This window comes from Choristoneura fumiferana, chromosome 8 (assembly GCF_025370935.1).
Source record: "Choristoneura fumiferana chromosome 8, NRCan_CFum_1, whole genome shotgun sequence".
Classification (NCBI taxonomy): domain Eukaryota; kingdom Metazoa; phylum Arthropoda; class Insecta; order Lepidoptera; family Tortricidae; genus Choristoneura; species Choristoneura fumiferana.
The window spans coordinates 20,393,601-20,408,018 of NC_133479.1; the positions used below are offsets into that span (position 1 = coordinate 20,393,601).

The following is a 14,418-nucleotide window of genomic DNA, read 5'->3' on the forward strand; positions in this document are numbered from 1 at the left end:
TATGGATAAATTTTTCGTGTCCATGGATATAGTTTCGTGGCAGCCGGCACGTCCATCCTTCAACTTCCGTCTAATCTCTGTTAACAAATGTCAGGACATTTAGGGTGATGTCTGGATTTTTGTCAGGACTTTTCATTTTTTCATATGGCAACCCTACCCTCGGACCGCTACAAAAATACCACACAGTTTAATTACTACACAAGACTACATAAATAGATAATTTGTATACTATGAATATTATTTATTTTGTGGCTTTAAAAGACATTAAAATTAGTACTTAAACATAACTAAAATTTGCACTTTAAAGTTAAATTTAAGTTAAGTTAAATTTCGTAAACAGATCGCTGAATCGAAAAATCGTCTTGGCAACCCCCAATTGTTTTAAAAGACCTATCCAACGATACCCCACACTAGTTTTATTCGAGAAAAAAAAACAACCCCCACTTTTTTATTTTACCTCTTTGTTGGCGTGACTGATATGTATATTCATGCCAAATTACAGCTTTCTATTACTAACGCTCTCTGACCTTAGCGCGGACAGACAGATAGACGGACAGACGGGCGAAACTATAAGGTGTTTTTTTTTCCAACTGAGGTACTACAAGACTGGTAAACATTTTGATAATTCATTACAATCGAAACGCTTTATTTCTTTCACTCAAAAAAGGCGTCTTTATTTAGATTCGATGTTCTTTTTCAAAATCTTAAAAAATGAAATTAGGTGCCCGACAATAGTATAAGTTTTGTATTCCATGTCCTCCTTGCGTCCTCGAAGATTATTCCATGGTCAGTTTTGCTCGTACTAACTACACTAAACACACTTTTTTCAGAAGAGTTCCTCGGTTAATTAATGAACAATTGTATATATTGACCCATTTTGAGTTCGCTTGTTACTCTCAAAAAATTAGTCAGGCAACATTTTTATATTAGTGTTTGTCAACTTTTCTTCTACAGTAAGCAAATTTACGCAGATAGAGCAATTTGATTTTAGATGGATCATTAACCGCTACCGTTTAACCGTTTTCAGACCTCGAGTCCTTATTGGTTGTGCTTTAATGTCTACATATAAGTAAAAACTACCTTCATGCCAAATTTCTAGTTTTTTAGGATAACTGGAAATACGCTACCTAAGTTTTAACCCTGGCAATTTGTGTGGAAACACCTTTTTAGGGTTCCGGAGCCAAAATGGCAAAAACGGAACCCTTATAGTTTCGTCAAGTCCGTTTGTCTGTATGTCTGTCTGTCTGTCTGTCCGTCCGTCCGTATGTCACAGGCATTTTACTCGAAAACTACAAAATGTATATCAATGAAATTTGGAGTACAGATGTCTTGTCAAAGTCGCTATTTAGTTTTGTAGTTAAATTACAAAAATAAATATTTATAGGGGGCCCGGGGCACTCCATACACGTAAAAGAAATTGAAAAAAAAAAATTAACTCGCATCAACGCGTGGCACGTATAAATAGTAGTTCGACAGCTCGTTTGAAAAGATAGTAACTTAGTAAGGTTTCTCAAAAACTTTTTTGATTAAGTGAAGATTTCCGGAAATAAGTAGCAAAAATTGTGCTCCCCTTGGATAGGTAACGCTTAATAAATAATGCAAAATTATAACAATTAATTATTAATTATTTATTATTTTATTAGTATAGATTATTCCATGTCAGTTTTGCTCGTACTAACTACACTAAACACACTTTTTTCAGAAGAGTTCCTCGGTTAATTAATGAACAATTGTATGATATTGACCCATTTGCGAGTTCGCTTGTTACTCTCAAAAAATTAGTCAGGCAACATTTTGTATAGTGTTTTTGTCAACATTTATCTTTCACTGAACCTAATTTTGTTGATTTTTAATTTATTTTAGTACTCACATTAGTTTTAAATAACTTTTAGTACCTATGAATATTTATGAACCTCGAGGTCTTTATATTGTTTTTGGTTTACCTGTATACTCATTAATATACGACTGTATGTGTTCTTAAAATAATAAAATAAAATAAATAAATAAAATAATTATTATTATTATGTTGTAGATAGAATAACTATAAAGGAGCGGCACTACCGCTATCAAAATACGGGACGGTACGGAATCACAGTGACGATGCCGAAGCGTCACGATTTTTTTTTATTGGATGAATGCATGCCTTAAAGTCGATGACGTTTATGTCACGTCACTTCGATTCCGCACCGTCTGTGTATATTAATTTACACCTTGTTACACCAGAGATGGCGAGGATGTCATCTCATCATGATGATCATGAATTAGCCTATATACGTCGACACAGCACAGGCCTATTATCGGAACAAGAGGGCTTGGGCCATAGTTCCCACGCGGGTCGGTACGGAATCGCAACTTCACACGCACCATTGAATTGCTTGGACAGCATTGTGCAGGTTTCCTCACGATGTTTTCACTTCACCGCACCGTCTGTGTATTTTAATTTAAGCAGCGTTTCCACCAGAGATGTGCGAGGATGTGTCGCGACGAATATGTTTTTCATGAACCAATAGAAACGCTTCATTTACCTCGCCTCGCTCCGCTCAGCTGTTTCCACCAGAGATGTGCTGTGCGAGGATGTGTAAATGAAGCGTTTCTATTGGTGCATGAAAAACACATCCTTCGCACGCAACACATCCCCGCACATTATTGGTGGGGAGGGGTTGCGATATAAAATCGCAACGCTTGACGGCACGTCTGCGATTCCGTTCCGTGCCGTCTCCGTATTTTGAGCAGCGGCGTGGCCGCTCCTTAATTTGATAAGTCGAATTAATTAAATAATATCTAGCTACTGACAGGTATCCTTAATGTGGAATGTCCCGTTCATTTCAAAAAACGAGAAGGTTCGGTTGCGCGAAAACAAACAAATGGCTAAGATCAGTAATTTAATATTATGTTGTGTAGTATAAACAAGCGAATACAAGTTTGTCTCGCGGCGCCCGCAAGTACCGTAACCCTTTGGCCGTCGCGTGCGCGCGCTTCTCGCCGTTGTTACTTGTACTATTATCTATTCTGTGCCGTTGTAAGGATTCTGCGCGGCGCTGCCGATGCGTAGCACTTACCTATCTATCGTTATCTGATTCCCACAGAACATGATCTAACGGTGGTCTGTGTTTGTTCCCATCTACTTGGCTTCCCAAAAGATTCCCACCTTCGTCGGCAATTATGCTTCCATAAAGTTGCGTTCTGCCGCTTTGCTCTGAACTCTGCAGTCCCCCCCGCGCCCGCGCCCGCGCCGCTCTGCCGGCCGCGCCGCTGCGAGTGCACGGAATGTCTCGCATCGCATCGCAAGGTCACGCGCGCTTAATTACGCCGCGGAAGGCGTGCATTGCGTTGATGCGACACTTATCGGGCTGCTCGGTCACCTCTGCTCTGCGACGCCTGACTTGCCCACTTATTCCATCCGTTCACGAGTAAAGGAGCGGCCACACCGCTGCTTAAAAAACGGCGACGGTACGGAATCGCAGTGACGCATCGTATGCGCACCGTTTTTTTGCATGCTTTCAACACCTCTGCTTAAAATACTCTTCTTCTCTTTTAAAATATGGCTTTTCTGTCCTAATTAATAGGACAATTTCGCCAGTGTCAAGGTAAACTCTCTTTGAGAGGGACGTTGTACGGTGATTGTAGTTTTTGCAACTTGATAGTAAAAATCCAGAAACCACGTGGAGACAATTTGCGCATTAAAAAATGTCAGACACGAGAGCAATATAGAATTTTGTGATCACTGTTCACTGTTAAGGTTAATCGCCGCATAAAACACTATCAAAATTATACTTCAACTAGCCAAAGACACAGAAATAGCAAAATTAGATATTGTCTACATCCGCCATCTTCGAATGCTACAAATCGAAGTGCTATAAGCGTCACGACTTAGTCACGACTTATGTTCGGGAGTTCGGTAAAGACCTGACGTTTACGGCACGTCACTTCACTGCTATTCCGTATTTAATTAAAGCAGCGGTGTGAAGAGCATGCGATTAAAACGGTGCGTCGCTGCGATTCCGTGCCGTCACCATTTTTTAAGCAGCGGTTTTGCCGCACCTTACCGAGCGGGCGGATTCTTGTTCACAGTAAGTAAGTACCTTTACATTATGACGTGTAGTATCGTGAGGTTGAAACTGTACTTACATTAGAAACGTAGTTGGCACTACGCTTCGCGGAGTATTCGCGGAGGAGGTAATTGATCGCATCGCAAGCGCTCTTGAAGTGTCGTCATCGTCCCATTGTTCTGGCGCAGTCAGTTGGCGTGTGCCCCCCCCCTCCCGTCAACCAAATCCAACATTACGTCGTCGCGAGTAACATTACATTACCTCTGGGAAGCGCTAGGGCGCGACGGGTGACGTCACGCACGCCGCGTCCCACTATCGCACGCAGACGAGATACACAACATAATACACCCAAACATTAGTAGATTATCCGAAACTTTCCAAATCAAATGGTCCTTTCACGTAGCCACCAGCATGCAACAGCGATAGACCACTGCCGTACCGTACCGATACCGCTACGCGACGCGATACCGTTTTTTAAGCAGCGGTATGGCCGCGCCGCTCCTTAATATGATAACTAATATATTTTTTAGGGTATTGCCGTTTAGTGACACATCTAAAATTAGGTGACAGAAAATATAATAATAATAATTATAATATTTATTCAGACTTCAATCCATTTTGTTTAGTAATACCACAGAATAAGTGGTTTGGGTGGCCGTGGTGGCCTAGTGGTTTGACCTATCGCCTCTCAAGCAGAGGGTAGTGGGTTCAAACTGCGGCTCGCACCTCGTGAGTTTTACGAAAGGCATGTGCGGAATTACATTTGAAATTTACCACGAGCTTTGCGGTGAAGGAAAACATCGTGAGGAAACCTGCACGAACCTGCGAAGCGATTCAATGGTGCGTGCGAAGTTCCCAATCCGCACTGGGCCCGCGTGGGAACTATGGCCCAAGCCCTCTTGTTCTGAGAGGAAGCCTGTGCCCAGCAGTGGGACGTATATAGGCTGGGATGATGATGAAGTAATAGTACAATACATAATCACTTACTTTGATTAATGTTAGTAGCTTGCTATGTTAATTTAACTGAATTTAATTTGAAATATAGTTAACATAGTTCCCATAATTTTATCGTTCTCTGAAAATTTGCCGCCCCTAGCCCTCGGGCGCGGGGCGCGGCCTATACGACCTATTGACAAATCCAGGACTGCTCGTGGCTGCTAGCAAAATGTACACGAACTGTGGAAAGCTTCCGTCATGTTCAATGTTCGTTGATTTGACTATGTAGTGGCCATCATTAAAAGACGCTTTGTTTTGAATGTGTATCGTGAGATTATAGTTTAGAATTGGACCGCAGCTAATCGTGACAGTAGGTATGAAATGGCGGAATAATTCGTAATTTAGTTTTAAATAAATAAATATGTTTTGTCTATTTTTACCACATTTTTACCGTGGACTCTAGTTCTGTATTGAATAAATATAGTTTCTTTCCCAAACAGTAGGAATACCGGGATAAAAATTAGTCTTTAAATGTTACGAGTATTCCAGAGATTGAAAATAAATCAGAGGTTTATCTGCATGGCATACTAAATGTTGATGTAACGCACTGCAGGCATGCACGGGCTGCCGGAGCGCAACGGCAAGCTGAAACAGCTGGCGCACTTCGACGCGACGTTCTTCGGCGTGCACGCCAAGCAGGCGCACCTCATGGACCCGCAGCTGCGGCTGCTGCTGGAGCTGACGCACGAGGCCATCGTGGACGCCGGCCTCAGCCCCGCCGAGCTGCGCGGCTCGCGCACCGGCGTCTACGTCGGCGTCTCCAACTCCGAGACCGACGAGGCGTGGACCGCCGACGTGGACAAGATCAACGGCTACGCGCTCACCGGCTGCTGCCGCGCCATGTTCCCCAACCGGCTCTCCTACACGTTCGATCTGCAGGGGCCCTCGTACGCCATCGACACGGCCTGCTCCAGCTCCATGTTCGCGCTGGCGCAGGCGGCCGCCGCCATGCGCGCCGGCCACTGCGACGCGGCCGTCGTCGCCGGCACCAACCTGTGCCTCAAGCCGGCCAACTCGCTCAACTTCCATCGGCTGAGCATGCTGTCGCCGGAGGGCCGCTGCGCCGCCTTCGACGCGGACGGGCGCGGCTACGTGCGCTCCGAGGCGGCCGTGGTCGTGCTGCTGCAGCGGCGGCGCGACGCCCGCCGCCTCTACTGCACCGTGCGCGGCGCGCGCACCAACACCGACGGACACAAGCCGCAGGGCATCACCTATCCGTCCGGCGCCATGCAGCAGCGCCTGGCGCGGGAGACCTTCGCCGAGGCGCGCCTGCGGCCGCAGGACGTCGTCTACGTGGAGGCGCACGGCACCGGCACCAAGGTCGGCGACCCCGAGGAGGTCAACGCGATCGCCGACCTGTTCTGCGCGGGCCGCACCGCGCCGCTGCTGCTCGGCTCCGTCAAGTCCAACATGGGCCACTCGGAGCCCGCGTCGGGGCTCTGCTCCGTCGCCAAGATGGTCGTGGCCATGGAGCGCGGCGTCATCCCCGGCAACCTGCACTACCGCAGCCCCAACCCCGACATCCCCGCGCTCAGCGACGGCCGCATCAAGGTACGTACTGTGACGCGCTGTGAGCTCCGAGGTTGGCGGTGCCGACACCTTCGGTCACGTAGACGACGATCGTCACCGCCATCCCGGGAGACCTGTGTTCCGCTGCATCCGGCTCCGGCTCCGGCTACAGTCAATCGTTTGTTCGCGTGCCGCAGGTGGTGGACCGCAACACGGAGTGGGAGGGCGGGCTGGTGGCGGTGAACTCGTTCGGGTTCGGCGGCGCCAACGCGCACGTGATCCTGGAGTCGCAGGGCGGCGCGCGGCCGGCGCCGGCGGCGTACCCCGCGCCGCGGCTGGTGCTGGCGTCGGGGCGCACGGAGGGCGCCGTGCTGCGGCTGCTGCGGCTGGCGGCGGCGCACCCGCGCGACGCGGAGCTGCACGCGCTGCTGGACGCGGTGCACGCGCGGCCGATCGCGGGGCACGCGCACCGCGGGTTCGCCGTGCTGGACCCGACGCGCGGCACGGAGCCGGCGCTGGAGGCGCTGGAGGCGCCGGCCGAGCCGCGGCCCGTGTGGTTCGTGTTCAGCGGCATGGGGTCGCAGTGGGCGGGCATGGCGCGCGCGCTGCTGCGGCTGCCGGTGTTCGCGGCCAGCGTGTCCCGCGCGGCGGCGGCGCTGCGCCCGCACGGGCTGGACCTGCTGCACGTGTTGACGGAGGCGCCGGAGGCCGCGTTCGACAACGTCATCAACTCGTTCGTGTCCATCGCGGCCGTGCAGGTGGCGCTGGTGGACGTGCTGCGCGAGCTGGGCGTGCGCCCCGACGGCATCGTGGGACACTCCGTCGGCGAAGTCGGTCAGTGTGCGCGACCCCTCCCCCGGACCGATCTATGCGATCGCATCTCCCGAAAAGGCATCCGAGAGCGCTGTAGGATTGTGCCGATTTTGAAACTCGAGCGAGGCTCCGGCTCTGATCGATCTTGTCGATTGATCGAAAGATTTGAGCCGGACCGTAGTAGCGGTACTACCGGTACTGCGGTAGCGTTGTTACCATTTTCGGGCGATGCGATTTGAAAAGGCGATCTTCTGTCTGTCGCCGGCGTGACGATTGTATGTATGTACAGTCGAACGATTTGATTCCTGGGTCGCCAAGGCACCTTATCACCGTAAATCATTTTATTTTTCTATAACATTATTTATCGAATGACGTTGAATGTCATTACGACACGGTTCTGTGGTGGCCTAGGAATCAAATTGGTTGATATACCTAGCACGGGCGACCGCGATAGCGAAAGGATGTTTGCTGTGATTCAAACGGCGTTAGCTTTAATGCCCGATCGTGACGACGCGATAACGCCGCATCACCTGATAAACGTGTCTATCAGCGTTTGTATCTTTTCTAGTATCGTGATTATTACTCATAATATTTTAGTCATTTAGAAGATCGCGAACGATAAGACTTCGTATTTTGACGAACGGATAAGCGTCAACAGTGATGTAACCTTGAAACTAGATTTTGCTAGTTCGATTCTCGTAAAATGTCGACATTAGAATGACGAGCATGTAACCGGCGAGTAAAGTAAATAGGTAATGATATTTTATCTTATTCACCGCGAAAAACAGTCTGAATTCTGATCTGACCTCGCAACGGGTTATCGAAATTATGTTTGTCTTATGAATATATTATGCTCGCTTCACTCGTACCTCGTACAGTCCACGCTTTACATATTGCTGAATAGGTATATGCCACTCTTGCTGGTTAACCTTGACTTTCTGAGACGAAGCGCTTACGTAAAAGAGAGTCTATTCTTAGTAATAATACTTAGTTGTTTATGACGTCGTTATCCATTCGTTCGTCGAAACAAAAACTACTATGTCGCTAAGTATTTGTCCTGTTCCTCGACGAAGTAAATAGGTGCACCACACGTAACGGTGAATCCACGGACTTCTCAGGCGCTGCCAGCCCCTAGCTGTTTATTACCAACAAGAATTCTTATGCATTGATTTTTGTATGTAATCTATCTTCACGTCACCTCTATCATTAAAAACAATCTGCTTTCTGACTGACAGCGGTGGAAACGCTCGTGGAGCCATTCGTAAACAATCGTGTACCTACAGGACGGAAAATTTAACGCCACCTGGAAGGAAAGTACTTTAAAAAGGAAACAAAACTGGGTTAGTGGGTTCAAAGATTTTTGGAAATACGTATCTACTGATAGAGTTCATCACGAGAATCAAATGTTTCTAACAAACATGGTATATCCAATGTCAGGAAAACCATTCAAGCGAAACATAATCATGTGTAAGAAGACCAAAACGAATATAAAAAATGGATGCCCCTTATTTCTCATAACATTAATTGTCCTAATACAAATTCGCATAACAAACTTGGCATAGCATAATTGTGCATAACATCGAACTTGCATAATTATAAAAAAGCATAAAACTTATTTAGTATAATAATGAATTCGCATAATTGAAATATGCATAAAATGATTAAGTATAATTTTAATTGTTATAAAATTAATTCGCATAATTTATTAAGCCGGTTGGCTTGGTTAGGGCAAAACCGACTCGGTTAGGTAAGGTTCAGAAGGCCACGCTTCGCTCCCGTCTTAGCATCCGATGTTAGGTTTTTTATTTATAATAGCCCGATAATAGATATTTTCACATAGAAGTTCATTTCTTAGATCTAATTGAGTAAATAAAACGATATGGACAAGCAAACTAACTTTTGATGTTTATACTGTTTAATACTTATACAAAGTAATGTTATGCTTATTACATTCATGCCAAATTATCGTCATGCCAATTCACATTATGAAAGAAAGAAAGAAAATAATTTATTTATAACAGCAATGACACATAATTAGTAAATATAACAAAAAGAAGTGTTGCCGCTATAAAAAGGTCCCGGCTCAGCATATCGCTGGTTGAAAACCAGCACTGGTCTTCTTGGTCTTTGGTTTATGCGCATTAACATTATGCGTATTCAGTTATGCGAATTAATGTTATGCGGATTAATAATTATGCGAAATAACGTTATGCCAATTTCAATGAGGAACATTAATTTTATGCCAATCAATATGGACCCAAAAAATACATAAGTATCTTAAACGCGGAACGTTCCTTTTTGAAGTCGGTTAAAAATGTGCAAATGCAGTTTTGTTTCCTTTGAAATATGTATAAAGAAATTTTTCGTTTGAGTAAAATTTTCTGTTTTCGGTATTCAGAGTAGGTAGTGTCCCCCCTCCCCCCCCCCAGGCTGGCGCATGGCGGCATGGCGCGCTCTAGCACTGTAGACTCTTGTGTGTGCAGGATGCGCGTACGCGGACGAGACGCTGACGGCGGAGCAGGCGGTGCTGTGCGCGTACTGGCGCGGGCGCAGCATCGTGGACGCGCGCCTGCCGCCCGGCGCCATGGCGGCCGTCGGGCTCTCCTGGGGGACGCGGCGCGCCGCTGCCCGCCAGACGTCGTGCCCGCCTGCCACAACTCGGACGACAGCGTCACGGTCGGTCTGCCTACATTGTGTCTTGAGGGCGGTAAATAACGAATTACGAACGAGAGGCTATTAGAAGCCTGAAGTCGAACGGCTTTAATGATCCTATGTTCGGAATTCTAGTACCGCTCTTGCGACATACAATGTTTTTCATCACATTTGCGAGTAAAATTGTATATTTGTAAAAGAAAAGCTAATATTTTTTCAAAAATTGTTGATACTGCTGATTGCGCTCTTGGCAGCGCCAGTTCCCCCAATCGCAGCATGTGCCTGACCAGCACGAGCAGCACGCCATGCATTAAACAAACTCATTTACCGACCACGGGTTTCATGACGAGCACATTGAGGTCGTTTACTCGATCCAATGATGAATGAACGTTTTTCCGGAGCGGCGTCTGATCGTTTCGTGCGGGCCGTCGGCAGGTGTCCGGGCCGCCGGGCTCCGTGGACAAGCTGGTGGCGGAGCTGGCGGCGGAGGGCGTGTTCGCGCGGCGCGTCAACAGCTCGGGCGTGGCCTTCCACAGCAAGTACATCGCGGCCGCCGCCTCGCAGCTGCGCGCCAGCCTGCTGCAGGTCATCCCGCAGCCCAAGCCGCGCTCCCAGCGCTGGCTGTCGTCCTCGCTGCCGCGCGACCAGTGGGACTCTGAGCTGGGTGAGTGTCGGGGCGGTGGGGGTGGGGCGGTGGGCGGTGGGGCGGCGCGCGCGCTGAGCGGCCGGCGCTGACGCGCGGACGTGTTTGTTGCAGCGCAACTGAGCGACGCGGCGTACCACGTCAACAACCTGCTGTCGCCGGTGCGGTTCGCGGAGGTGCTGCGCGCGGTGCCGGCGCGCGCGCTGGTGGTGGAGCTGGCGCCGCACGCGCTGCTGCACAGCGTGCTGCGGCGCGCGCTGCCGGACGCCGCGCACGTGCCGCTGGTGCGGCGGGACGCGCCCGACGCGCTGGTGCACCTGCTGGGGGCCGCCGGCCGCCTGTACGCGGCGGGCGCGCAGCCGCAGCCCGGGGCGCTGTACCCGGCCGTGGCCTGGCCGGTGTCGCGCGGGACGCCCTCGCTGGCCTCGCACGTGGAGTGGGACCACTCCACCGAGTGGGCGGTCGCCGAGTTCAAGACGGCGGCGCGCACCGGCGAGAACGTCATCGAGTACGACCTGGGCAAGCCGGACGAGGCCTTCCTCGCCGGACATAACATCGACGGCCGCGTGCTCTTCCCCGCCACCGGCTATCTGGTGAGTGCCAAATGATGACTGCGAGGGTTGGTGTCCGCGCTGTCTGGCACGGATACGGGGACCGCAGGGACCTCTTCTGCATAAAGCTCGGATCGCTGCAACAAACAGCGTTTGAACAGATCGGTGCTTGTGGCGAAATCGATAATATTATAGTGTTTAGGGTGCCACGAGAGTTGAAGTGAATGATAACACACACAGTTACAAAAAGAACTGATGAGTAAATGTCAAAATCCTGCTAATCTATACAGACAAGGTGTTTGGCAGTCGGGTTTTTCAATACAAAATCGCTAATACTATTAGCTTGTAATTTGTTATGCAATCGGGCCCAGTTCGCGGTGTTAGTTTTATTGGAGCACTGACCGCGATCGTTTCTTGTGACAGACGCTGGTGTGGCGGACCGTGGCCAAGGTCAACAACCTCAGGATGGAGGAAGCGGCCGTGGTGCTGGAGGACGTGCAGTTCCGGCGCGCCACCATCGTGTCCCGCGACGCGCCGCTGCGGTTCCTCGTCACGCTGCTGGGCGGCGGCGGGGAGTTCGAGGTGTGCGAGGGCGGCGCCGTCGTCGTCACCGGACACGCGCGCCTCGCGCCCCAGCCCGCCGGCGAGAGGCTGCCGCCCGCCGCGCTCGCCGACAACGAGCCCGCCGAGGACCTGCCGCCGCTCGACAACGACGACATCTATAAGGAGCTGCGCCTGCGCGGCTACCACTACCAGGGCGTCTTCCGCGGCATCAGGCACTCGGACGCGCGCGGCACGCGCGGCCTGCTGGCCTGGGAGGACAACTGGATCTCCTTCATGGACACCATGCTGCAGTTCGGCATCATCGGCGTGGACACGCGCGAGCTGTACCTGCCCACGCGGCTGCAGCGCGCGCTCATCGACCCGGCGGCGCAGCGGGCGGCGGTGGCGGCGGCGGCGGCGGCCGGCGGCGGCGGCGTGCCCGTGCGCCTCTACCGCAGCGTCGGCGTCACCGTGGCCGGCGGCGTCGAGCTGCGCGGCGTCAAGACCTCGCTGGCGCCGCGCCGCACCAACGCGCAGGTCGCGCCCAAACTGGAGAAGTACGTGTTCGTGCCGCTGGACGCGCCGCGCGCCGCCACCGCCACCGAGGACGCCGCCCGCTCCAAGCGGCTCGCGCTCGGCGTCACGCTGCAGCTGGCGCTCGAGAACTGCGGCGCGCTGCGCCTGCGCGTGGCCGAGCCGGCCCTGCGGCGCGCGCCCGAGGCGCTGCTGCTGCCGGCCGCGCTGGCGCTGCTCGAGGCCGAGCCGCAGGTGCGCGTGGAGGGCACGCTGGCCGCCGGCGCCGGCGCCGACGCCGCGCTCTACGGCGCCGCGCTCGACCCGCTCGGCGTGAAGGTGGCCGCCAAGGACGCGCTCGAGCCGGACTGCCACCTGGTGCTGGGCGCCGACGTGCTGGCGCGGCACGGCGCCGGCCTGCTGCGCGAGCTGGCGGGCGCGCTGGGCGCGCGGGGCCACGTGCTGCTGGAGGAGCCGACGGGCGCGCCGGACGCGCCGGGCGCCGCCGCGATGCTGGCGGCCGCGGGGCTGCAGCCGGTGGCGCGCCAGCGGGCGGCCGCCTGCGAGTACGTGCTGCTGAGCCGGGCCGCGCCGCCGCCGCCGCCGCCCGCGCGGCTCGTGTTCGAGGTGCGCGAGGACGACTTCTCGTGGGTGGAGCCGCTGCGGGAGGCGCTGCGGCGCGCCGAGAGCGAGGAGCTGCGCGTGTACGTGTGGTCCTGCGCGGCCGCCAGCGGCGTGCTGGGGCTGGGCACGTGCCTGCGCCGCGAGCCGGGCGGCGACCGGCTGCGCGTGTACTACCTGCCGGGCGCGCCGGCCGCGTTCGACCCGGAGGCGGCGCCGTACCGCGCGCAGGCGGCGCTGGACCTGGCGTTCAACGTGCTGCGCGGCGGCGTGTGGGGCACGCACCGGCACGTGCCGCTGGACGACCCGGCGGACGCGCAGCTGCAGGTGGAGCACGCGTACGTCAACACGCTGACGCGCGGCGACCTGGCCTCGCTGCGCTGGGTGGAGAGCGAGCTGCGGCACGCGAGCGCGGCCCGCGCCCCGCCGGCACCGACCTGTGCCGCGTCTACTACGCGCCGCTCAACTTCCGCGACATCATGCTGGCCACCGGCAAGCTGCCGCCGGACGCGCTGCCCGGCGACCTGGCCGGCCAGGAGTGCATCCTGGGGCTCGAGTTCAGCGGCCGCTCGTCCGCCGGCAAGCGCGTCATGGGCATGGTGGCGGCCAAGGGGCTGGCGACCACGGTGCTCGCGGACGAGGGCTTCATGTGGGAGGTGCCGGCCGCCTGGTCGCTGGAGGAGGCGGCCACGGTGCCGGTGGCGTACGCGACCGCGTACTACGCGCTGGCGGTGCGCGGGCGCATGCGGCGCGGCGACGCCGTGCTGGTGCACGCGGGCACGGGCGGCGTGGGGCAGGCGGCCATCGCCATCGCGCTGCACGCGGGCTGCTCCGTGTACGCGACCGTGGGCACGGCCGCCAAGCGCGCGTTCCTGCGCGAGCGCTTCCCCGAGCTGCCGGACGCGCACGTGGGCAACTCCCGCGACTGCAGCTTCGAGCAGCTGGTGCTGCGGCGCACGCGCGGCCGCGGCGTGGACCTGGTGCTCAACTCGCTGGCGGGGCCGCAGCTGCAGGCGTCGCTGCGCTGCCTGGCGGTGGGCGGCCGCTTCCTGGAGATCGGCAAGCTGGACCTCAGCGCCAACTCGCCGCTCGGCATGGCCGTGCTGCTCAAGAACACCACCGTGCACGGCATCCTGCTGGACGCGCTGCTGGACGCGCGCGCCGACAGCCCCGAGAAGGCCGAGGTGGTGCGCTGCGTGTCCGAGGGCATCGCCGCCGGCGCCGTGCGCCCGCTGCCGGCCACCGTCTACGGCGACACGCAGCTCGAGCAGGCCTTCCGGTGAGCGCCGCGCCGCTGCTCGGTCGAGTGGCAACTGCGGGTGTAAAGTCTCAAATAAAAAGTCCCTTAGGCCTAGGCCGCACTATGGTCTCTTCCCGCAAGCGGTAAACCGCCAAACCGCCCGAGATGCACACACTGCGATTAAGAACCGCGAAACTGGCTCCGATTTTCACAGTTTTAAGATGGATATATACATATATGTATAAGACATAGTTACGACGCCACAATAATAATGCGACGACCGCCGAT

The 14,418-nt window shown here is 53.7% G+C and overlaps 1 pseudogene; it reads left to right on the forward strand.

Annotated features, from left to right (window-relative positions):
- Window positions 1-14,192, forward strand: part of LOC141430730 (fatty acid synthase-like) — a 29,801-nt pseudogene extending 15,609 nt beyond the window's left edge.
- The last annotated feature ends 226 nt before the right edge of the window (window positions 14,193-14,418 follow it).